Source organism: Engystomops pustulosus, chromosome 5, assembly GCF_040894005.1.
Source record: "Engystomops pustulosus chromosome 5, aEngPut4.maternal, whole genome shotgun sequence".
Classification (NCBI taxonomy): domain Eukaryota; kingdom Metazoa; phylum Chordata; class Amphibia; order Anura; family Leptodactylidae; genus Engystomops; species Engystomops pustulosus.
The window spans coordinates 39,143,931-39,168,739 of NC_092415.1; the positions used below are offsets into that span (position 1 = coordinate 39,143,931).

The 24,809-nt window shown below is 40.6% G+C and overlaps 1 long non-coding RNA gene across 4 annotated transcripts in view; it reads right to left on the reverse strand.

Annotated features, from left to right (window-relative positions):
- The window catches only part of LOC140133987 (uncharacterized), a 153,011-nt gene that overhangs the window by 15,914 nt on the left and 112,288 nt on the right, over nt 1–24,809 (reverse strand). For 2 of the 4 annotated variants that reach the window (XR_011856011.1, XR_011856009.1), the window contains exon 2: nt 1,100–1,252. This is a non-coding gene — a long non-coding RNA (uncharacterized lncRNA). Of the gene's footprint in view, nt 1–1,099; nt 1,253–1,417; nt 1,700–6,196; nt 6,416–24,809 lie in introns of those variants that run through there. The other 2 variants (XR_011856010.1, XR_011856012.1) reach the window with 2 other exon arrangements.

The following is a 24,809-nucleotide window of genomic DNA, read 5'->3' on the forward strand; positions in this document are numbered from 1 at the left end:
ATGATTGGATCCATGGCTAGAATGATAGATAAATAGACACATATGTACTGTACATGCACTTGTAAGTTATGAATAAAAAATGATAAAATGATAAATATAAAGTCCCATACAGAAGTGTATAATATTAGAAAATACTACAGATGGGAGAGATTTGCTTTACATTATTTATGTCTGATATTTCTGTAAAGAAAAAGCTGGAGAATAAAGCATTTTAAAATCTTCTTTAGTTTCCAGTCACATGAAGAGTGTGGAGAGAAAGAAAAGAGAGGAGAGCATTCTAGAAACAGAACAATTATTAGAAAAGAATAGGTAGGATATTTAGTAACCTCAGTCTGGACAGCTTTATCATGTATAATTTTAAAAGCACAATTAAAGGGACTAAATGCTGCAATAATATGACAAATTCATACAATGGCATCTATTAATGTAAGAATGTAGTTATCCTTTATTTGAAGCCTAACCTCTGGATACCTGCTGTGCTGCTAGATGCTAGAATGTCAAAGAAAAAAAAGTGAAAGCATATCTCATCATGGGGTAAATTGCCTGTTGAAAAGAAATGTACTTAGTTTCTCATTTGAATGCTGCCTTCTAAAAAAAAAAAAAAAATAGGAAGGATTGTTATCAATGTAAGGACTAATCTTTTCTGACCAACAAAAAAAGAAAGGAAAAACAGGTTCATCTGAACAAAAGCTACAATCCAGAGGGAAGGTGGACCAATATATCCACCATTAAGTCTTATATGGCTATTTTTTTTTCTATTCAGTGCTTTTATCATCAGTGTAAAAAAAAGCAGCAAATGTAATTTATAATAGTCAGGGAAAAAAAGCAAAAAAATAAAATAAAATATAATGTGCACATTGAAAAAGCAAATAAATGAACTGTGTTTTTTTTTTAGATATTTTCATTAATATCATTCATCTGGGAGCTCTGAATGGTGATTATAAGAGTTAAATATCCTCATGAATCAGAGATATTACATGAAATACATGAATACATGTAAAAAAAAAAAAAAACAAGAAATGCAGATGCTAAACACACAGATTCATGCACATTTCTGACTTGCTATAATATTTTTTATTTTTTATCATTTTGGACCTACCGTGTGATGTCAATTTCTAAGTCTCCTTATGGCCTCTTATTTATCCTTGGTAGAAGTTTTGCAGGAGCCTTCACCTTCTCCAGATTTTTTTTCTTCCAATTTTAAGCAAAATATCAGCACTCTTTTCTGTTGCGGATTCATGGATTCAGTTCTCTATTACAGGAAAGGAAAAAAAAAACAAAAAAAAAAAAACAGGTAAGATACCATCTTTAATTTTTGTTCAGATTTTAAATTTAACCTTCAATGTTTTGAAATCATTTATTTTTCCTGGAAAAAAAAATATTTCTAATGTATTCAAATAAATAAATATTAAATTACCGAATGCATTTTCTAAGAACCGTTTGGAAGGACCGGGGCGAAGAAATAAATAAATAATTGCAACTTTAAAAGAAATACAAGGCGACTGCTCTGGTTTTAACACACAACATTATCAAATTGTACTATGGGTAGAAAAAAAAAAACCCTAAAAAATAATAAAACGTTTTCCAAAGAACGCAAAAGATGTTAAAGCATTATCTGCAATTATCGTCCAGCTCTCTGTTTATTTCTTAGGTATTCATCTCCTGACCTGTATATAAAATTCATAGTTTCAGAAGTGACATGTGCAAGCCTTGGACAACTGGGGATAAGGCATATTTCCTGACCTTGTAACTATAGCAACCACTTGGTGATTGGGAGCAGCGAGCCGGCTATCTCTTCTTTACTGCTGAACGCTAGTACTGTATATGAGATTGTATTCTTTGTTTGTCATTCTGCCTTTATTTACATGCAAACATAAATGTCAGCCCTGAAGAATGGCCGGGAAGGCTGAAACACTTTGGTTAAAAAAAAATATATAAAAAATATATCTAAAAAATGTATAGATTTAAATATTTATCGATTTATCGATGTTTATATATTAATTTGATATTAAAAATAGATGAACGGGTTTGTAGTATTGACCACACTGTATTGTTTCAAGCCTTTATTCCACTGAAAACTATTTAATTATAAATGATCTGCACTTTTGAGATGCCAAGTGATAAAAAAAAAAAAATACAAAATTAAAAATTCCAAATTGCCAATGAGACTGATTGAAGGAAAATCTAGTGTTATGATGGTAATGTATTTACTTAAGAGTTTATTCATTGTAGTAGGAAACAATGAAGCCCTGCGGTACTATCCTGTCTCTTTATTAGGAAAGGGCTACCTCTGTAGGTCACAGTTGTCATTACGGACAGGGAAGTTTAACAATGGTCTGCACAGCTTGCTTTGATAATTTCTTTTTCTCGCTCCATTTTCTACTAGGATATGTTTTTTTTTGCCCTAACCTAAAATTATTTTCTTTTGCTCTTTCTCTCACTTTCTGCAGAAAATATACAATCTCGATTTTGAAGGCAGAATGACGCCTTGACACGCTGCAATGTGCAGAACTATAATTTGCCGCTTTTCTTTAAAACATTGTAATATTTAAATATTGATAGGAATAATAGACTTTAACTGAAGGCAGTTAATACAGTTTTATTTACTTCATTGGATGACTGATAAATATTTTGTGCTGATTAATTGCGAGATTTTAATAAATATATGTCATACAATAAAATATAAGAAAAATAAGAATCCAAAAGAAATGAGCCGAAATGTTATGTGTGATAATTTACAAATAGAAAATGGAAAAAATGGCAGAAAATAATGCAAAACAGATGTATTCGTAGTATTCTGCGTTTTGCAAATAAATTCAAATTATCTACTGGTTCATAGAAAAACTTTGAAGGGTTAAATTTGGCCCCTATTCACAACAAAGGAACCATGTTCTATAGGTAATGGGGCTCTATTAATTTCTATAAGCAGAATACTATACTGTATGTATGTTATATATTTTTAGACCACATAGACACCTAGAGGAAAAGTATATAAGGGTAATAGATACTTCACTGGCCATTAAATCAATGCTAACTGAATGTAAGCTTTGGTTTTCTCAAATATCCAACAAAGTAAATGATCAAACATTTGATTATCTCTATTGAATATCTGTAAAATATTTATAAGGGTGAGGAGTCACACTTCTAGCTACTTACCACGATACAAAATATGTGATAGGGTAATTTAATAACAAAAGAAATGGCAGCTTTTATATAGTTATGTGGAATACGGCTTCTTTAATATCCAATATCCATAAGGGCGTCATTCTCTGTCTGTAAAGTATGACTGAGAATGCACTGATAGTATCATTTACATTTACTCTGTCCCTGCTAGTCTGAACACTGGTTTATACCTTACCAGCAGCCTTGAATGATTTCTACCACACTTGTCTGTCTCCTGTGAACTCTGTTCTGCTTCACTAATAGTTAAACCACAATTTTGCACCACTCTTGTTGCCACCCTGTCTGATGTCAGAGATCGGATCCAACCGCCTTCCAGACTGGAGTTTTAGTATCTCATATAAGGTTCTATGGATCAGGTCTCTTTGCCTACCATAGTATTGTAGTGCTGTGTTTATCATGTCATCTGTTTACCAAGCGATTTTGTAAAAAATTGACCTCTTGGTTCTGACCCGTATTTGGCATCTATCCCTCTCTGTTTGTATTGTCTTGTTTTTGTCTCTTCGTTTGCACTTTGGCATTGGTAGGAAACTTCAACCAGTTGTCTCCATAAGGTTGAGGAAAGGCCGGGCAATAAGGTAGGGACAGCTGGGAAGGACTCATTGTCTGCATGTTTTATAATAAGAGTATGATTGTCTAAAAGAGTAAAGGTGTTAATGCAGGTTACAACTTTGTTTATGCAAAGTACACTCCCACAGAGTGATGCTTTTCTTCTGGGATATTATCTTAATTACTGTTTGCAACATATTTATAAAGATATCATATCAGACCTAGAGGGGTTTTGTGGCCCCAAATCATTAGTGACATTTCCAAAGTTCAGACTATGATAGAAAATCAGAGACACCCCCCACCATGTTAATTATCTGTTTTACACAATATTACACAGAACTGTATTGGCTGTCTGACCACATTGCAGGTACCACTTTTATTCCCTTCAAAGAAAGTTGCACCTACAGTCTGAATAACCCACCCCCTGTGATGTCATCAGGCAGCAATAATCAATTACTGTCACAGCCGATATTCTATTTATTGCCACATCTTAAAATTCCAGATCTATAAAAATATAAAATGGCTATTCAATTTCCTACCATTTCAAATTTACATCTATTAGTAGATCCTGCAGTGATGTTACATCATTCATGACATTAATAGCGCATCTGTACCACGTGGCAGGACCAAAGGTGCAGGACTGTCAGGAACCAACAGTGCAGCGTCTCACATCTCTACCGGGTCTCTGTTTTTTTTTCCGTCTGTTTGATGCCCCGACCAAAGCATTGCATGTGTTATTGCTTGAACTCTTGTTGTAGCAGGCTCACAGCAGTAGTTGTAATAGTGACGCGGCAGTGAAAGGTGGCAAAGCATATGAGTGGGAGACCCGGTGGAGGTGAGTCTATGTAGTTTATTGTTTTTTATGCCCCCCCCCCCCTCATGAATGTATCCATTTTTTAAACCTGTACAACCCCTTTAACTACATCCAAGCAGATTTCTATGTACATCAGGAAACCCCTTCATACTTTTTTTGTCATTTTACTTTCTTCAGGGTAATATAGAATACAATATGGGCTGATGAGCACTAATTTAAAAATCTCTTCTACAAAGATCTGTCATATGACTATGCGCAGATCTATAAAAATATAAAAATGGTTATTCCCAGCAAAAATTTGAATAGTAAGTTGTCAAAAATTGTAGCAATGTAAACCACAGCTTGTCCTGCAAAAATTTACACAGGTCCATACACTGACGTATGAAAAAAGTTAATCATGTCTTTATAGGACACAGCAAAAATTGGAAACACAAAAAACTTCAAAAACCAATTCTTCTCATATTTTTAACTATAAGGGAGCCACAAAAGTTGCTTTAAAATTAAGCATGTAACACAAAGGGGCACATTTACTTACTCATGTCACTGGTTTTCACTGAAAGTGCATTGTCCATGTATAAGCCACCCTGCCACGATTCACTAAGATCAGGCGCCCGATCAGGTCTGACACAGTTCCCCATCTTTTTAGTGGTGCATCTAAGTGCTTGGGCTTGCGACACAAATTGAAAGTTACAACCCGTGCTCAGTCCGAATCAGTCAGAGCATCCGATTGGGAAGCCCCCTAATTTGTGTCACATGGAAGCCAGTGCAGCTGCGCCACAAAAAGGGTCGCGTGCACCCACTACTTAAATACTTGTGCACGCCATTTTAACATTGAAGAATGGCACAGTACGAAAAAAGTGTGTTGCAAAGCGGTGCACAGCCCTTATTAAATGTGCCCCATACAATGTAGTATATTCATTTTAAAGTCCTCATCTGAGGATACTAAATAGATGCTTTAGATCAGTGGCTCTCAACCTTTCTAATGCTGTGACCCCACAATACAGTTTCTCATGTTGTGGTGACCCCAAACCATGCAACTCGCAGTAAAAACACAATAAAATGGCTTTAGGCGACCCCCGGTTTTGGTCGTTTGACCCCCGCTGGGGTCCCGACCCACAGGTTGAGAACCGCTGCTTTAGATGTAAAACTAATGGTGCCAATGCAGTACATGTGTTTTTGTGTAGTTGCGACAGCGACAGTGGCAAAGCATATGAGCGGGAGACCCAGTGGTGGTGAGTTTAAGTAGTTTATTGTTTTTTAAGCCCCCCCTCACAAATGTATCCAATTTTTTAAGCCCCATACAAACCCTTTAACTACATCCACTGTACGTCAGGCAACCCCTTTAAAACAGAGTTTTCAGTTTTTACCTGCATACTTTTTTTTGTCATTTTACTTTCTTCAGGGTAATATAGAATACAATATGGGCTGATGAACACTAAATTACAAATCCCTGCTACAAAGATCTGTAATATGACTATGTGCATGACGCCTAAGAGTCCAGAGCAATTTTGTTTAAAATAATGTAAGTCATTCGGTAAGCATGAAAATCAATGACAAGAGTTCCAGAACATACTTTGGGCATCAACTCTATCATTCCAAGGTAACAAATCATTTCTACAGCACATCAAAGCTTCAAAGCAACTTTCAACTCACATATTATGCCTTCTGTAGAAATCTCGATATTTTGACTTCTTGTACATGTGTATAAGATATTAATGTGCAGTAATAATTCTTCAAAGAGTGCTGATCCTAATGTGTGTTATGCCAATAAAACTGGTCTGCTTGACTAAAAGAAGTGTCTGCTGGCTTTTACTCTACTTTATATTAGTTTAATTGAGAACTTATAAGTGAAAAACTTGTTTAAGTTGTTTCTTAGAGTCTAGTTAGTTCATATGAGTCCCTGTAATGTGATATCACTGTGTATATGATCTCTGCACTGTGACATCACTATGTGTTCTCCCTGTGCTGTGACACTATTTAGTTTAGTATCCCTGTATTGTGCCATCACTTTCAGTGTAGATTATAATTTAGGTGGTTTGGGCTGTAGCCTGGGACCCAAGCCTTATAGGGGGGGCAGGGCCATCCAAATTATCACAAAATTATATAATAAGAAGGACCTTTACCCATGAAATTCTCATACACATATTTATGTTTTCAATTCACATGTACACAAGAGCCATTTCAGGACTTTTGGAAGACCTTCAAAGATCCTGAAACCGTAGATTGAAACCATAGGTAAAAGGGACTCATCCTCCATTCCCCAAGAAGCTTGATTTTAGTACCATATGAGGGATGTGAATTCCAGACTTGTAGGTGCTATAATATTCATATAGCCCTAGGTCCATGGGAGTCTAAATCCACCCCTGATCATGGTGTGTACTATCCATTTACTGTGATATCTCTGTCTAATCTTTTTGTAATGTACGGCTAAGAGTGTCCAGTTATAGTGGGGACCTATTACAAGTTTTGCAATGTGATCTCAAGATCACCAATTATACCCCTGAAAAAAGCTTCTGGTAATTCCATAAATTAGTGATGCGACTTTTGTCCCAAAGGAAGTAATATCCAGTAAGGTAAATTTGATATTGTTTAACCAGATCAATGAAATGGGCATCTATTATACATGTTAGAGGTGATACATATGGGAAAAAAACATAAAATCTTTGGGTTTCTGCTACAGATACTGCAGCATATTTGCATTAGGATTAGCCTAATTTTAATTGGGTTATCAATGTGTGGTCATCCAACATGGCTTAAGAACAGTATCTTAAACCACGGCACAATAGGATAGGAATCTGTTTTTCCAGTATACAGAATCCATCAGTATCCATCAGTATCCATCAGTCAGTATCCAAGCAATATCCATCAGTCACTGCTTACCTTTGAAAAGAATGGGAGAACGATTTCAGGACTTACCCCACACTTATGCTAATGCAATGTGAACATATTCTTAAAGGTTGCAAATATTCCCCAAAGTAACCGTTTTAGGGGTCTTCCTGTACAAAGCTAAAAAATGTCCTCCGTAGGGATTGCAAATATTTGGAGATATGATAAAGCAAACACCAATTCTTACAGTTGTCCGTAGCCATAAACAGAAAATTTCTAATCATAAACCGATTGGGGACAATATTATTACATTGTACAGATACAAATAAAAATTTATATGCAACAAATATTCTTAAGATTTTTTTTTATAATATACATTTTTTTTCTTTTTTAGCACAGAGTTTATACCTGCAAATGGCTGACATTTTGCTGAAATGAAATCCTTTTGGGGACAAAGATGCAGTGTGTTAGTTTTATAGCCATTTATCGAGAGAAGCAAAACATTCTACCCTACAGTAGGTTAATGTGATATATTACACTCTGATATTTTCCTAAGAAATGGAAAAAAAAAAACTATACAACTATCATAATTTATAAATATTAAATAACTCCGATTAGGTAAAAAGAGGAAGTGAAGCAAGAACAAGCGTTTCACTATTACTTAGGTGTAAAAGTTTACTTATTATAAGGAAATTTACAGACAGGTTCTGTATGCGCAGTCTCTCAGGGACCTATTTAGAGCGCTGCAATTTATAGCTGTCATTTTTACTTGTTTTCACTTACAGATAAATGTCAGATTTACAGTATGTGTGTATGCTGGCACATGTACGCAAACACATGCACATGCAGCCTATACAGAACATATACTGGAGACAGTGACAGGTACTGCCAGAACACTCTTCAATTTTTAGATTATATTTCAATGCCTTCCTTCTTTGACGTTGTTGTTCCTCACATACTCCCTATCTCTAACTCTGTAGTAAAGAGCAAAAATCACAAACTCTGAAGACAAAAAAAAAAAAAAATAACCCAAATAAGTTAGTGGAGTGAACTATATTTTCTATGCATTTTAACACATTTTATTTGTTTTTGTGCCCAAAAAAATTTTATGACATAAATTTATTTTAAATTGCAAATATTTACACAAATAGAGCATTGTCCGACGATAATGCACTGTGCTTCAATTCACTAAGATCGTGCTCCCTGCTCAGGTCCGACGGAGTTCACCATCTTCTTCTCGGTGTATGTAAGTGCATTGGATGCAACACAATTTGAAACTTAAATCAGTCCGAATAAGTCGGATTGTCCGACGGCCTGCCCACCGATTTCTGTTGCATGAAAATCTGATCGCGTGCGACACAATCCCCTGCTAAATCCCTGTCACAGTGGTGCAAAAATCCCTAAAATAACTGGAGGTCCGACAGAAATGCGATCCGCGGACCCTTATTAAATAAGCCCCTATCTCTTACAGACAGTAATGCATATCATATAATTTTTTACAATCCCCCATCTCAAAGTCACCAAAAACATATTTTTACCCAAAATAATGAACATTGGAGCTCAAACCTACGGGATCAGTCAAGGCCTTGCTGTGATTTTGTTGTGTTTATACTTATTGAAAATGGTCACTAAATATGCTGTTAAATCTCTTAAAGCTACATGTATACAAAGGTGTGCAGTCTCACTACAAATACAAATGTACTAGTGTGTCAGCATGTAAAAAGAAGGAATATAATCCACAAGCGCCTGCACCTCCACTTTCACACCCAACTAGTAAAGGGTGGAGTATTGGACTAAACAGCTTTTATGCCTGTTTTAGGTGTACAGTATAGGCTGTGAAAAATACCCCCTTATTTTTAGTTTTGTGGCCGGGCCAGGAGCACATACCCAGGGCTGTGAAAACCATTGCCATGTATAAGAGCCAATATAAATACATGGGGACAAGTGCTAGAAGTTGAAACTATGGCTGCCACAAGTCCAAAAACAATACATATATGGATGCAGCCCTACACTGTTCTTTTGAATCCCTACACTTTGGGCTGCCTTATCCTCCTTTGGGCATGTTCATATGAGTAATTTTTTCTGATTCCCTCTTAGAGGTCTGTCTCAGATATACAGTTTGATGTGCTGGTGACCCAAGGGTTTATTATTCTACGTGTTAATCAATTATTTTTAGTACTTCACATGTAATTTATTAAGTCAAATTTCAAAACTGCACAGAAAAAATTGCATGGAAATCCATGTGAATTATGTTTGATAAAGTGTACCTCAACTTTCATCAGACTGCAGAATTCAGTAGTTCCCAGTAGTTCCCTCCATCTCCTGGGCTGGTACCTGGGCATAGCACATATTTGACTAGAGAGGTGGAGGGATAACCACTGTTCCCCCTCCCCTCTCCAAAGTAAGGCACGGCACACGGGTGTAAACAAGGGAAAGGATCTTTTTTCCGTGGACGGTACAGTTCGGTGACATGTGTGTGGTCACCGTACCACGGGTGGGTGCTATAGGCTCCTTTTTGGGCCAGTTTGTAAAGCGCTATGGAATTTGATGGTGCTATATAAATAAACTGTGCGGACTGATTTTGTTCCTTCACACATTCATGTGAAAGGAGCTTTAGAGTTTACATGCAATTTGACTAAAATAGCTAGAGTAGGTCTAATGCGTAAAGATAACATTTCAATACTATTTTAGATAAAGTCATATTGAGTGCAGAGATTGTGTTGCCTAGATTTGTGAAAAGGCAGTTGACATAGTATAGTTTCAACACCAACTGTGTTAATCGGCCACCAGCTGTCAGATAGGTAGTACTGGGTTTAAGCAATAAGATTGCCTCAATCCCTCTGACATACTCACCATATTATAATACAACATACATAATACTCAATCATTGGTCATCCCCAATGCTCATGTGATGTTGATGGTGTCACAATTACAACAAAGCCAATAGATAGCTCTGAGTCATTGGCTTTCGGCTCTGTATATTCTGTTAATACCTCACCAGTGTGGGGCCTGTGTGTTGGATATCCTATGGATGAGCCATTCTTTGTCTATCTCAGAGAACTCCTTTTACCCTTAACCCATCATGATGTACCTCTATGTTATGGTACAGATAAGGATGTAACAAGAAGGCACAACGGCTGAGCTATCATAATACAGGACATGGTATTCCTTTCCTTAGGATGCTTATATCAAATAAATGAAAAATGTCAGATCCAAGAAAGTATAAAAATAATTGTTTTGTATGTTATGTTACAGAGAAAAACATCTCAATCGACTGTTTTTTACCATTCAGCTAATTATAAAAATTTTAATAAAATGTGACCCAAATGTCATACAGGGTATTCCCTTGGCCAATTGTAGCCATGGCTAGTTGGTAGGGGTGCCAATTTAACTGATTGGGCATTCTTCTGGCAATAAGTCTGGGTCAGGTGGCTGAACCCAACCATTGGGTCAGCTCATCTCTATTCTCAATGGGACTCATTTACGAAAGGTCACGCTGTGCGCTTTAGTCGGACTGTTCAGGTTCTTCTAGGCTAAAACGGGTTGCACAGGTATTTAAGAAGTGTCTGTGGTGCTTTTGTGTGCTATTAGGGGGCGTGCTGTTGGATGGTGTGACTGATTCGGACTGAGCGCTGTATTTAACATTCAAATTGTGTTACCCGCCCTATGTAAAAGGTGCACCACAAAAAAGATGGACAGATTCATGATTTCAGTGAACTACAGTGACCGTAAGTAAATGTGCCCCAATATGTTTTTTTTAAGGTACAGGTGGTCCCCTACTTAAGAACACCCGACTTACAGAGGACCCCTATTTATAAACGGACCTCTGGATGTTGGTACAATGATCAGTTGTAACAGTTATCAAAGGTGTCCACAGTTAAGATTCATTGTTAATCCTGATTATGACAATCCCACATTTTTAAAATCCAATTGTCATATAGACCAAAATAATTTGGCTGGGGTTACAATTAGTTAAAATAGTTCCAACTTACAAACATATAAATTCAACTTAAGAACAAACCTAAAGAACCTACCTAGACTGGGACTGCCTGTATTGAGATCAAACTATATAAATTTGGTAAATGTGTCGTTTTACTAACCAAAAAAGTAAAGAGGATTTTTGATTTGGATCGTATAACATAAAATCTAATTTTGTTACAAAATGGCACAGCATGATTTTTGGTCAATTTCTTCACATTTGGATTTTTTTGTTCAGCTTGCATAGAATATTAAAATGTGCCAGTTGGATGTACACTTTGTTCCACCTAGAACTAGCCCTCAAACAAGCCCTGAACAGCATTAAAAAATTTAAAAAATATGGCTTTTGGAATGCTGGAAGTGAAAATCTACACTTTAATTGGTCTTAATTAGTATTGAACATGATAACTTCATTAGAATGCCCTTAATAAGAGGTAAGATAAATAGTTACAGGCAGTACCCGACTTAAGGACACCCGACTTACAGACAACCCCTAGTTACAGACAGATCTTGCTGCCTCCTGTGACCTCTGCTGAAGCTCTCTGGATGTTTTATTTTAGTCCCAGGCTGCAATGCTCAGCTGTAAAGTGTCTGTGATGAAGTTTTATTCATAATCTTTTCTCCCATGACAACACAAAATTTTTGAAAATCCAATTTAAAATTTAAAATCCAAAAACATTTGTCTGCAGCTACAAATATAAAATATACCAGTTTCAACTTATATACAAATTCAACTTAAGAACAAAACTTGTTTCAGAAAACACTCCAAATTGGGTTGGCTTGATCACAATAGACAAGCGCAAACTATACCCGAATCGGGAAAATCAGAAAAATGTCTAAAATACTGAAATATAAATAATACATATATCCTGAAGTCCTGATTCCTAATAAATGTAACAAAACATACATGATCCAATTGATTGTGATAAAGGGAAAGCCTCAGAGCCTCACACTGAATGAGTTTGACTGTAATATGATTAAATATAAAAAATACAGTTTAGCCAAAACTTTAAATGTTGGAACAAGCATGTTCCAAAACATTAACATCATAATTCAAATCTGGGTTTATTAACCCCCTAGTACTTTCATCATGGGTTATAGCTGCAAATTTCCATGGCAGGGCCGAGACAGTAATATCAAATTTTAATAATACATTTTCTCTTCCATCACGGATTTTACCAATGGGAAACATAAATTGCTATGACTGACCATTAGTTGTTAGAGAAGCAATCTGACTTTTCCACACCCTTATTTTAGTGTATCTGCTCTGTCCCTCAGCAGTATTAATGATAGCATGAAAGGTCACATGACAAATGAGTGACAAAAATATCAAACCATATTAGCCTTTAGCTTTATCAGTGTATTGCAGAGATGACAGAAAATTGTATTTTTCCCCTGAATAATTTTGTCTTCTATTTTGCTGGCAAGACTGAATTAAGGCGAAATGTTTGCCTCTGTCTCCCTTTTTTTGACAAACTTGAAGTAATAATATACATTAATAATACAGAACATGCACAGAGATGAAGGAGCTAACTGTCGTATCCATTTCGAGAAAAAGCCGACCTTAATGCATAGCGTTAAAATACATAAAGACAGCTGTTATTAAATCACCAAAGTCCTCCTGCTATCTCACAATATAAATCCACCATGAAATGGGCAGAGGAGGAAGATAAAAAATGTGCTATTAATTACAGGTGAAAATATGCTAATCATAAACAATGTTTTGGAATTGCTGGGATAAATAGATATAATTATAAAGAAATATATTATGAGAAGTATAAACAGAGAATTTACAAAACTGAATAATGATTAAAACATAAACGTGACGAATTGGAAACGTATAAATTAGAAAATTCTCAAGTCTATCAAAATGTTCCTGCAGTCTGTTTGTATTACAAATGGAGCTATGATAAAGTATAGTTTAAACACATAAAAGGAGTTGTGCAGTAAAATATTTTTTTTGTAAACGGAGCCAGTAAAATGATAAATATTTAGTTCCCATTTCCCCCGAGTTACCAAAACTCTCAGTCCATGCTTCACTTGACTTCCTGTGTGTGTCCAGCCCCCCACGAAGCACTGGAAGAAGTAGCCAGTGACCAGTGACCCACATAGACATAGAAACTGTGTAAGGTTGAATTATCAAAACTTTTTTAACAACACAATTTTGACAAATATAAAGCTTATTGTTGACTGCAAAGTTTGGGTCCATGCCAAAGATTGTGGGTTCAAGGGGTCTGACATCAAACCCACTGACCACCACCATGACACCTCAGCTAATAGCAAAAGCCTTGACCACCGTTTTGGTGGATTGGAACTGAGCAGCAATAACCTCAGCCGATGAAGTTGTAAATGTCTGTAAACTGTTATTTTACAAGGAATTTTGCTTATATATGCGTCTTATGTTATTTGCATTTTTACAAATACTTCCTTTTTCCATTCTTATTTAAACCTGCCAATAAAATTTATGACACTTACGCTAAGGTACTGATGAAGAGCCCATGACAGGCTTGACATGAATTTTTATAAGATTTTCTACATTGTTATGTGGTTTTAAAATAAAAGACATCCATTTTATAAAATTTTTTTGATATCAAGAAGATCTTTGCAGCACGCCAAAAACAAATAGGCGATGCACAGCCCAATTTACATATTTTCACTAACTCTGGTGGAATCTCCTTGGAGTTTATTGTCCAGAGCTCAGCAGCCTATAGGATCCCATAAAGTGACACATTGGGGGAGATTTACTTACCCGGTCCTGTCGTGGTCCAGCGGTGCTCTTCCAGAGATTCACTATGGTAGTGCGCCCGATGTCCACCAGGTGTCACTGCTGCGCTGAAGTCCGTCGGAGTTCACTGGAGTTCATGATCCGTTGCTGGGTGCAGGTAAGCGCGCGTCAAGCGACACTTTTTAAAAAAAAAATACGGCGGTTTTTCCAAATCCTTCGGGTTTTGACGGCCACGCCCCCCGATTTCTGTCGTGTGCATGCCAGCGCCGATGCTCCACAATCCGATAGCGTGCACCAAAAACCCGGGGCAATTCAGGGAAAATCGGCGCAAAACGGTAATATCCGGGTAACCCGACGGAAAAACGCAATTCGGGCCCTTAGTAAACGACCCCCATTGTGTTGTGCTGATCTGCACAACTCACAAAGGTGAGCAATATTTATACATCCCCAATTTTATATTATCCAAACAGTCTTATGCTATTGGCACCTTGTGTGTCTTTCTGTTTCAATTTTTTTTCGTCAAACTGTTATTTCTGGTGCCATCTTCTGTTCTGAGCTGATCAAGGGGACATCGGGCCTTCATTGATCATTGATTGATGACCTACAGATGACGTTTTGTAAAACTAGATCGTCAGCACAGACGTTTTATTAAAAAATATTGGAATACATTGTCATTGGTTATTATAGCAGTAAAAAAAATTACAATAAGGTCAAGAGGTAGAATGTAGAATAAAATCAATAAATATCTTATATATGATGGACTGAAAATATTACATATTTCAAATTCAAATACTGAAGTAATATAAGGCACAAATGTGAAAGTGATGGCATTTTTTTCTTAGTGCATCAACGCGGCCATTTATTCCTTTCAAATGGAAAGAAATACTTGCTTTTCAGTTACATGAAAGAAAGTGGTGATTGAGACTTGTTCTAACTTAAATGTTTCTTGCGGTCAAGTGAAAACATAATAAAAATATACATTACAGCACAGAGTGGAGGAAAATAGTCATTTCCTTGCAATACATATATTCACCGTATACATTGCTTCCTAAAGTGAAAGAAATGAATGTGGGCTTCTATTTGAGTGTCTCAAAATTAATGTTAACATTGAATCAGAACGGGGCATTGTGTCCAGGTATAACAGATTCATCAAATACAATTTATTTGTTTTGACATAAGAGAAATTGTGACTTTTTTTTCAAAAGATAACAGAAAAGATGAAGAGCAGGATAAATCAACAAACATATCAAATGTAATGACAAAATTGTAAAGAGTTTAATAAAATTTTGTGGTGTTCTTGGTGAACTCAGGGTTTAGTGTTTATAAAATTGTTCAGATTTGGCAAAATTTATTGGAAATGTTAGTAAATGTAAATAGTGTCGCTGGTATCAATGAGTGGTGACCTCAGGGTTTGTAGACAAAGTCTCATCATAAAGTAATTTTTGGGTGGATCTCTTTTAAAAATCAATAAAAAAGTTAGATTGGACAGTGCAGTATGTAATATGCTATAAAGATCAGTGTTAATTGTAAAGTAAATACATTTTTTAATAGTTTATTAGTACTATGTGAGACTAGATAAGCAGTTTTCACATTTAATGTAAGCGTAGTATAACAGACATGGTCAGTGAGCTCTAATTCTGTGCTCCCCAACCTGTCCCTCTCTGTTTAATGGGTCCACTCTAAACAGTGGCCAGTAACTGGTTGTTGTTCCCTCTCTGCACCAAAGCGTAAACACATAACAAGACAGAAAAACAAAAAGGTAGACAATCCGAGTTACAACAAAATAGCAAGGAAAGTACACAATCAAATAATCAGGAGAGTAGTCAGGAACGTAGCCAATATTGATAAACTAGAAGATCAAGCGAATAGCAGAATGAGCAGAAGCAGGATGCTAGCAGACAAACGGTTTGGCCAGCAAGGGAAAATAGTGCACACAGGGTTAATATCAGAGTGCTCCAGGTGAGAGAAGCAGGGCTCTTAAGGTGCATGAACACTAACCCATGCTGGTCCAGAGCAGGGGTTGCAGAGAGCCAGCAGTCCAGCAAATAGAACGCTTTTCAGACTGGCAACTGAAATGCACCGGATACAGTGCAGCACCTTCTCAGTATGAACAGAAGAATGAGAAACATATGCAACTCTCACAATAGGAATCAGAACTGTAAAACAAACATGGGATATAAATAGAGATGAGCGAGCACTAAAATGCTCGGGTACTCGTTATTCGAGACGAACTTTTCCCGATGCTCGAGTGCTCGTTTCGAGTAACGAGCCCCATTGAAGTCAATGGGAGACTCAAGCATTTTTCAAGGGGACCAAGGCTCTGCACAGGGAAGCTTGGCCAAACACCTGGGAACCTCAGAAAAGGATGGAAACACCACGGAAATGGACAGGAAACAGCAGGGGCAGCATGCATGGATGCCTCTGAGGCTGCTTAAATGCACCATTATGCCAAAATTATGGGCAACAGCATGGCCATGACAGAGTGACAGAATGAAGCTAGATAGCATCTAAAACATCCAATAATTGACCCTGACACTATAGGGGACGGCATGCAGAGGCAGCGGCAGCAGCGGAAGGCTAGAGAGTGGCATGGCGACATACCCTAAATGGACTCAGGCTTCAAACCAATGGGTAGCAGAGAGGAACCAAAGGAGGTGAGCAAGAAGCGCTCAAATAATATTGGTACATGATAAAAGTTTGCCAGTATATTTTGTGGATTACACAGCAGGGTGGCGACAAAGTTAACATGGAAGCCATGAAAACAATCCAAAATTCTGCCTGACACAGCTCGTTTGATAAGGGGACGATGTATGGAGGCAGTGAACTAGTAGTAGATTAAAGGTGCTGCAGTTAAAACTATGTTAGTTGGTTCTTGGCATGGAGCTGGCGCTCCGCTGCCAGGCGAGCTTTCGCCAATCCAAGCCCCTGTCTCTAGGCTACTCCCCAAACAGCACTTCTAAGAACCTTTCGGATAAGATCAAGTGTAGTAGCGTTCTTATAAGTTTGGGATATGGCGGGTGAGGGGAATGTAAACATCTGCGCAAGAAGCGCTGAAATAATATCCGTAAATGAAAAAAGTTTTCCAGTATATTTTGTGGCTTACACAGCAGGGTGGCGACAAAGTTAACAAGTTTGATGTGGAATGCCCTGCAATAGCTCTTGGGCGGTGTGCCTTTTATCACCTAGGCTCAGCAGTTTGAGCACCGCCTGCTGTCGCTTAGCAACGGCACTGCTGCTGTGCCTAGAGCTACCGACTGATGGCGCCATGCCCACGGATGGTAATTCGGAGGAGGAGGAGGTGGAGGAGGGGTGGGAGGATTTGGAGGTATAGTAGGCCTTTGAGACCTGGACCGAGGTAGGCCCCGCAATCCTCTGCGTCGGCAGTATATGACCAGCCCCAGGGTCAGACTCGGTCCCAGCCTGCACCAAGTTAAGTGTAGTAGCGTTCTTATAAGTTTGGGATATGGCGGGTGAGGGGAATGTAAACAGATGCGCAAGAAGCGCATGATGCGCATGGAGCTGGCGCTCCGCTGCTAGGCGAGCTTTCGCCAATCCAAGCCCCTGTCTCTAGGCTACTCCCCAAACAGCACTTCTAAGAACCTTTTGTATAAGATCAAGTGTAGTAGCGTTCTTATAAGTTTAGGATATGGCGGGTGAGGGGAATGTAAACAGATGCGCAAGAAGCGCTGAAATAATATCCGTAAATGGTAAAAGTTTGCCAGTGTATTTTGTGGATAACACAGCAGGGTGGCGACAAAGTTAACAACTTTGATGTGGAATCCATGAAAACAACCCAAATTTCGGCCTGACAAACCTCGTTTGATAAAGGGACGATGTATGGAGGCAGCTATATGGACGACTTTTGGAGGTAGCAATGGAGACAACGTGTGGAGGCTGCTATGGAGACAATTCAATTTGGATAGTGCCTGTATGTGGCAGTCCAAAAAATTTTTCAAACCAGAGGAGCAGGTAGGTGGCCCTCCAGAAAAATGGAATAGATTGAGTGCCTGTATGTGGCAGTCCAAAAAATTTTTCAAACCAGAGGAGCAGGTAGGTGGCCCTCCAGAAAAATGGAATAGATTGAGTGCCTGTATGTGGCAGTCCCAAAAAATTGTTTAAAACAGAGGACCGGAAAGGTGGCCCTCCAGAAAAATTGAATAGATTGAGTGCCTGTATGTGGCACTCCCAAAAATTGTTTAAAACAGAGGACCGTGTCGTCGGCCCTCCAGAAAAATTAAATGCATAAAGTACTATACCTAGAGCCAGTGGGCCCTGTCAAAAAACAGCCAGTTTCCTCTGCTTTACTGTAGAAAGAGGAGGAGAAGGAGGAAAATGAGGAGGAGGAGGAGTGGATAAATTATTCAGGTTGAGCTTCCTTCACCTGCTGGAGATTTGAAATTAGGAGAAATCCATGCTTTATTCATCTTGATAAGCGTCAGCCTGTCAGCGCTGTCAGTCGACAGGCGTGTACGCTTATCGGTGATGATGCCACCAGCTGCACTGAAAACCCGCTCGGACAAGACGCTAGCGGCAGGGCAGGCAAGAACCTCCAAGGCGTAGAGCGCCAGTTCGTGCCACATGTCCAGCTTTGAAACCCAGTAGTTGTAGGGAGCTGTGTGATCATTTAGGACGATGGTATGGTCAGCTACGTACTCCCTCACCATCTTTCTGTAAAGATCAGCCCTACTCTGCCGAGACTGGGGACAGGTGACAGTGTCTTGCTGGGGTGACATAAAGCTGGCAAAAGCCTTGTAAAGCGTACCCTTGCCAGTGCTGGACAAGCTGCCTGCTCGCCTACTCTCCCTCGCTACTTGTCCCGCAGAACTACGCACTCTGCCGCTAGCGCTGTCAGAAGGGAAATACTGTTTCAGCTTGTGCACCAGGGCCTGCTGGTATTCATGCATTCTCACACTCCTTTCCTCTCCAGGGATGAGAGTGGAAAGATTTTGCTTGTACCGTGGGTCCAGGAGAGTGAACACCCAGTAATCGGTGCTGGAATAAATTCTTTGAACGCGAGGGTCACGGGATAGGCAGCCTAGCATGAAATCTGCCATATGCGCCAGAGTACCAACGCGTAAGAATTCACTCCCCTCACTGGCCTGACTGTCCATTTCCTCCTCCTCCAACTCCTCCAACTCCTCTTCTTCTGCCCATACATGCTCAACAGTGTAGGACTCAACAATGGTCCCCTCTTGTGTCTCGCCAACATTCTCCTCCTCTTCCTCCTCATCCTCCTCCACCTCCACCTCCTCCGATATGCGCTGAGAAACAGACCTAAGGGTGCTTTGGCTATCAACAAGGGAATCTTCTTCCCCTGTCTCTTGTGAGGAGCGCAAAGCTTCCGACTTCATGCTGACCAGAGAGTTTTTCAACAGGCCAAGCAGCGGGATGGTGAGGCTGATGATGGCGGCATCGCCACTGACCATCTGTGTTGACTCCTCAAAGTTACTCAGCACCTGACAGATATCAGACATCCACGTCCACTCCTCATTGTAGACTTGAGGAAGCTGACTGACCTGACTACCAGTTCTGGTGGAAGTTGACATCTGGCAGTCTACAATCGCTCGGCGCTGCTGGTAAACTCTGGATAACATGGTCAGTGTTGAATTCCACCTCGTGGGCACGTCGCACAACAGTCGGTGAGCGGGCAGTTGGAGGCGGCGCTGCGCTGCCCTGAGAGTGGCAGCATCTGTGCTGGACTTCCTGAAATGCGCACAGATGCAGCGCACCTTCGTGAGCAAATCAGACAGATTGGGGTATGTCTTGAGGAAACGCTGAACTATCAGATTTAACACATGGGCCAGGCATGGCACATGTGTCAGTCTGCCGAGTTGCAGAGCCGCCACCAGGTTACGGCCGTTGTCACACACAACCATGCCTGGCTTCAGGTTCAGCGGTGCCAGCCACAGATCAGTCTGCGCCGTGATGCCCTGTAATAGTTCTTGGGCGGTGTGCCTTTTATCGCCTAGGCTCAGCAGTTTGAGCACCGCCTGCTGTCGCTTAGCGACGGCACTGCTGCTGTGCCTAGAGCTACCGACTGATGGCGCCATGCCCACGGATGGTCGTTCGGAGGAGGAGGTGGAGGAGGGGTGGGAGGAGGAGGAGGCATAGTAGGCCTCAAACACCTGGACCGAGGTAGGCCCCGCAATCCTCGGCGTCGGCAGTATATGACCAGCCGCAGGGTCACACTCGGTCCCAGCCTCCACCAAGTTAACCCAATGTGCCGTCAGAGATATATAGTGGCCCTGCCCGGCAGCACTCGTCCACGTGTCCGTGGTCAGGTGGACCTTGTCAGAAACGGCGTTGGTCAGGGCACGGATTATGTTGTCTGACACGTGCTGGTGCAGGGCTGGGACAGCACATCGGGAAAAGTAGTGGCGGCTGGGGACCGAATACCGAGGGGCGGCCGCCGCCATGAGGCTGCGAAAGGCCTCGGTCTCTACTAGCCTATAGGGCAGCATCTCCAGGCTTAGCAATCTGGAGATGTGCACATTAAGGGCTTGGGCGTGCGGGTGGGTTGCACTATATTTGCGTTTCCGCTCCAGCGTCTGGGGTATGGAGAGCTGAACGCTGGTGGATGCTGTGGAGGACCGTGGAGGTGACGATGGGGTTTTTGTGGCAGGGTCCTGGGCAGGGGGCTGACTATCAGCTGACACAGGGGAAGGAGCAGTGGTGTGCACGGCCGGAGGTGAACGCGCTTGTTGCCACTGAGTGGGGTGTTTAGCATTCATATGCCTGCGCATACTGGTGGTAGTTAAGCTAGTAGTGGTGGAACCCCTGCTGATCCTGGTTTGGCAAATGTGGCACACCACAGTCCGTCGGTCATCCGGTGTTTCCTTAAAGAACCTCCAGACTTCTGAAAATCTAGCCCTCTCCGCAGGAGCCTTCGCCACGGGAGCTTCACTAGTTGACACATTTGGCGCTGATGCACCAGCTCTGGCCCTGCCTCTCCGTCTGGCCCCACCACTGCCTCTTCCAACCTGTTCTGGTCGAGGACTCTCCTCCGTCTCAGAAGCACTGTGTTCACCCGGCCTCTCAACCCAGCTTGGGTCTGTCACCTCATCATCCTCCGATCCCTCAGTCTGCTCCCCCCTCGGACTTCCTGCCCTGACAACAACTTCCCCACTGTCTGACAACCGTGTCTCCTCATCGTCGGACACCTCTTTACACACTTCTTCCACTACGTCAACAAGGTCATCATCACCCACAGACTGCGACTGGTGGAAAACCTGGGCATCGGAAAATTGCTCATCAGCAACCGGACAAGTGGTTTGTGACTGTGAGAAGGGTCCAGAAAACAGTTCCTCAGAGTATGCCGGTTCAAATGGCAAATTTTGCTGGGAGGGGGCAGACTGGGGGGGAGGAGGCTGAGGTGCAGGAGCTGGAGGAGTGCCGATTTCGGTGACATGGGTGGACTGCGTGGAAGACTGACTGGTGGACAAATTGCTCGAAGCATTGTCGGCAATCCACGACATCACCTGTTCGCACTGTTCTGGCCTCAACAGTGCTCTACCATGATTCCCAGTAACTTCAGACATGAACCTAGGGAGTGTAGCTCTGCGGCGTTCCCCTGCTCCCTCATAAGCAGGTGGTGTCTCACCCCGCCCAGGACCACGGCCTCTGACCCCTGCAGTAGTTGGACGCCCACGTCCCCGCCCTCGTCCTCTACCCCTAGCCCTCGGGTTAAACATTTTGAAAATGAGAGTTATAACTTGTATTTTTTTTTTAACTTTTTTTTTTTTTTGTTGTTTTTTTTTTGTGTTTTTTAGTTTTTAAAACCAAACGATGCTATCCTATTGCTATGGCTATTTTCTAGCCAAGTATTACAGCACACTACTATGCCAGATGAGATGACGCTGAGTTATGAAAAAAATAAACGTAAAATAAAAAGAAACTGGCAGACTGTGCCTAATTGAAATACAACCCCGGGCCCTAATAAATTTTCCCACTTCGGTCTTTGCGATGGATATGTGCGTCACTAAAACACAGTGGTCGCAAGTCTGACTCCAAATTGCTCCCAATTTGATAGTAGATGCACTGCAGCAAGTACAGCCACCAGCAGATCAACCAGAAATCAAATATATATAACGCTACTGTAGGCGTAATTAAGACGTTTGTATTCTCCTATGGCTATTTTCTAGCCAAGTATTTTAGCACACTACTATGCCAGATGAGATGACGCTGAGTTATGAAAAAAATAAACGTAAAATAAAAAGAAACTGGCAGACTGTGCCTAATTGAAATACAACCCCGGGCCCTAATAAATTTTCCCACTTCGGTCTTTGCGATGGATATGTGCGTCACTAAAACACAGTGGTCGCAAGTCTGACTCCAAATTGCTCCCAATTTGATAGTAGATGCACTGCAGCAAGTACAGCCACCAGCAGATCAACCAGAAATCAAATATATATAACGCTACTGTAGGCGTAATTAAGATGTTTGTATTCTCCTATGGCTATTTTCTAGCCAAGTATTACAGCACACTACTATGCCAGATGAGATGACGCTGAGTTATGAAAAAAATAAACGTAAAATAAAAAGAAACTGGCAGACTGTGCCTAATTGAAATACAACCCCGGGCCCTAATAAATTTTCCCACTTCGGTCTTTGCGATGGATATGTGCGTCACTAAAACACAGTGGTCGCAAGTCTGACTCCAAATTGCTCCCAATTTGATAGTAGATGCACTGCAGCAAGTACAGCCACCAGCAGATCAACCAGAAATCAAATATATATAACGCTACTGTAGGCGTAATTAAGACGTTTGTATTCTCCTATGGCTATTTTCTAGCCAAGTATTACAGCACACTACTATGCCAGATGAGATGACGCTGAGTTATGAAAAAAATAAACGTAAAATAAAAAGAAACTGGCAGACTGTGCCTAATTGAAATACAACCCCGGGCCCTAATAAATTTTCCCACTTCGGTCTTTGCGATGGATATGTGCGTCACTAAAACACAGTGGTCGCAAGTCTGACTCCAAATTGCTCCCAATTTGATAGTAGATGCACTGCAGCAAGTACAGCCACCAGCAGATCAACCAGAAATCAAATATATATAACGCTACTGTAGGCGTAATTAAGACGTTTGTATTCTCCTATGGCTATTTTCTAGCCAAGTATTTTAGCACACTACTATGCCAGATGAGATGACGCTGAGTTATGAAAAAAATAAACGTAAAATAAAAAGAAACTGGCAGACTGTGCCTAATTGAAATACAACCCCGGGCCCTAATAAATTTTCCCACTTCGGTCTTTGCGATGGATATGTGCGTCATTAAAACACAGTGGTCGCAAGTCTGACTCCAAATTGCTCCCAATTTGATAGTAGATGCACTGCAGCAAGTACAGCCACCAGCAGATCAACCAGAAATCAAATATATATAACGCTACTGTAGGCGTAATTAAGACGTTTGTATTCTCCTATGGCTATTTTCTAGCCAAGTATTACAGCACACTACTATGCCAGATGAGATGACGCTGAGTTATGAAAAAAATAAACGTAAAATAAAAAGAAACTGGCAGACTGTGCCTAATTGAAATACAACCCCGGGCCCTAATAAATTTTCCCACTTCGGTCTTTGCGATGGATATGTGCGTCACTAAAACACAGTGGTCGCAAGTCTGACTCCAAATTGCTCCCAATTTGATAGTAGATGCACTGCAGCAAGTACAGCCACCAGCAGATCAACCAGAAATCAAATATATATAACGCTACTGTAGGCGTAATTAAGACGTTTGTATTCTCCTATGGCTATTTTCTAGCCAAGTATTACAGCACACTACTATGCCAGATGAGATGACGCTGAGTTATGAAAAAAATAAACGTAAAATAAAAAGAAACTGGCAGACTGTGCCTAATTCTACTCAAACCCCTAATAAATGTTCCCACTTTGGTGTTTGAGGTGGATATGTGTGTCACTAAGAGCTAAACACAACGGTAGCAAGTCCCCCTGCTAATTCCTCACAATATGGTACTAGCTGCAAATAAAAAAAAAAAAAAATTATAACGTTATTGTAGCCCTAAGAAGGGCTGTTGGGTTCTTTTAGAATCACTCCTGCCTAACAGTAAGCTAATAGAACACCCTAACGCTTTCCCTGAGCAGCAGCAGCTCTCTCCCTAGCGGCATCCAGACAGAGAATGATCCGAGCAGCGCGGGCAGCGGCTAGTCTATCCCAGGGTCACCTGATCTGGCCAGCCAACCACTGCTATCTACGTGTAAGGGTACCACGTCATGCTGGGTGGAGTGCAGAGTCTCCTGGCTTGTGATTGGCTCTGTTTCTGGCCGCCAAAAAGCAAAACGGCGGGAGCTGCCATTTTCTCGAGCGGGCGAAATACTCGTCCGAGCAACGAGCAGTTACGAGTACGCTAATGCTCGATCGAGCATCAAGCTCGGACGAGTATGTTCGCTCATCTCTAGATATAAATAATTAGTATTAAGTTACCTTAATACTTGGCTCGGCATATTTAGATAAATGGGCCATGCAATGATTGTACATTCAAAATACTAGGTCCTAACTTACTGTCCAGTGGGGTCTCAGTGATGTGACCCCCACAGATCACAAGAACAGGGGTCCGATGTACCCCTATCGCACCCAAATATGACTGCAGCAGCTGGTTTCATATGCAAGGGCTGCCACTTTCATCTCTATGGAGCTGATTGCCAAGCGCTAGACCTGTTCTCGTGATCTGAGAGAGTCCCATCAATGAGACCCCCACCGATCAGAAAGTTAGC